Here is a 2,152-nt window from a genome sequence, read left to right on the forward strand (position 1 = left end):
ATCAACATGTATGTAAATGATTGCTTTTGTTTTAATAAAAAAAGCTGTTTCAAAAATCTCAGCTGTTCTATAAAGCCATTTAAAGCTATTTGTGACAAATAGGTAACTTCTGGGATGCAGTGGGAACCCTGGGCACCAAATATTTGAAACAGGATCACTGCAGTCACTTGGGCTCTGTGTGCTTAAGTAGGAGCAATGAAAGGTGTGAATCTGTCTGTCAACAAGTATGGAATGGGGGCTTTATTTCCCGGCATGGAAATATGTTAGCTGGTTAGGGCAACACTTCTTCACCAAGCTGAGATGTTACTCAAGATATTGGAGGCAGATGAACTGATAACATGTTTTGAATCCAGGTGCTGCCACTTATCAGGTATCAGCATCTGTTTCTTGGAAACCTGTGAAATGAATTTGAAAGCCACGGAGGTGTTGGTGCAGTAATCAGATCAGGCAGTACAGGCAGGGCTGCTGTGTGAATAATCTGCAACAGACCAAATAAGGATTTGGCTGAGAAAGGAAGAAGAAAATATTGCAAAAAAAATTCTTTTCCCTCTTCATCAGTGTGTGTGTCAAGGAAGGTGAATAGCTCTCCACTTACTATCAAGAATTGTCATCAGCATGGGCCTTGAGGCTCCTCAGCTCACCACCTTTTAGGGAGGGAGTTGATGTTAGTATGCAAGTAATAGATTCTAATGAATTGGTTGTGCTTCTCAAGTCCTTCCTTCAATGTCTTTAACGTTTCAATGGCTTTCGGCTTTAGGTATTAGGAAGAAATTCTTTATGTGGTGAGATGCTGGAACAGGTTGCCCGGAGAGGCTGTGGATGCCACATCTCTGGAAGTATTTAAAGCTGGGTTGGATGGGTCAAGTGGAAGGTGTCCTAGCCCATGGCAGAGGGGTTGGAACTAGAAGATCTTTGAAGTCTCTTCCAACCCAAACCATTCTATGATTCTATTATTCTATGACTCCTGGGGACAGCTTTCTCCTGTTTGGAAATCATATTTGGCCTGGACTGGAGGCTTCTGTGGTGTTCTGGAGGTGGGGATGCTCTGGCTGCCCACCATGTTCAATTGCAGTGTGGCCCAGACCCTTTGTGGCTTGGCACCAGGCTCCACTGTGACCACTGAGGGGGGAAGATCGTGATAGCAGCCATCTCTTCAGGATGCCACTCAGTGTCACTGCAGAGTAGATAAAGCACAACTGGGTTGGCCCTTGGTAGTTCAGTACCAGAAGAAAAGCAGAAACATCCCTTTCAAAGCACTTTCAAAACTTCAAAATATCTTGTGTAGAGGGGCTGGGTTGGGATGTTTTGGTGCTGGCAAGGCTGAGCTTATCCTTTGATTTTTGTCCTGTGCTAATATTTCTCAGGTGGCAGTGGGGACTCCCCATGGGTCTGTCAGGGCAGGCCAGGCAGCCAGGGACCATCCCACTGCCCCTGCCAGGATCAGTGCAGCTGGGGAGTACCAGGGCAGCCCCAGGCACTGGGCACTCCTCTGGGGACAGTCCAAGACTGGGCAGGGCTGGGCTGTGATGAGCTGGGTGTGGGATCATTGGGGGGAGCCACAGTGGGTGGGCATGGTGGGAAGTGAGGTACATAAGTGCCCCTGGGGCGCTGGCAGCGCTTCTGTTAATAAGAGGCTTTGCAGAGTTGTAAAAAGGTCACTGTCCTTTTAAAGGCAGAAAAAATAAAAGCACACAATGACTTTATTTCAGCTCTTAGCCTATTGACTTGGCATTTCCCCATGGAGGTTTTGGGGTCTATAAACAATATTGAACATAAATAGTTCCTGCCACAGAGGTAGGTGGAGAGGACATCTGTCTGCGTGGTGACACAGGGAACTGCAGTACAGGGACTTAGAGGCAATTTTGCTGATGAATGGTTTTCACACCACTTATCTCAAGACACCTAAGGTGGGAGACTTGGCTCTGATCCATGCATTGATGGCATGAAGGGAGAGGGGATCTTCTGCAAAGGAGCACTTCAAGGAGTGGGAGTAATACATCTTTTCACTTCTTCTCTTAGACATGTCCTTTCAGGCCTTGGCTGAAGGTGGTTCAGTAGAGCTGGCTGTTAAAATTAAGGTGTGTTCTTGAGCTGGCCATGGCACACAGTCTTGGGCAGGCCTCACTCGCTGGCCCTGTTGCCCCCTCTCCAG

Source organism: Motacilla alba, chromosome 1 (assembly GCF_015832195.1).
Source record: "Motacilla alba alba isolate MOTALB_02 chromosome 1, Motacilla_alba_V1.0_pri, whole genome shotgun sequence".
Classification (NCBI taxonomy): domain Eukaryota; kingdom Metazoa; phylum Chordata; class Aves; order Passeriformes; family Motacillidae; genus Motacilla; species Motacilla alba.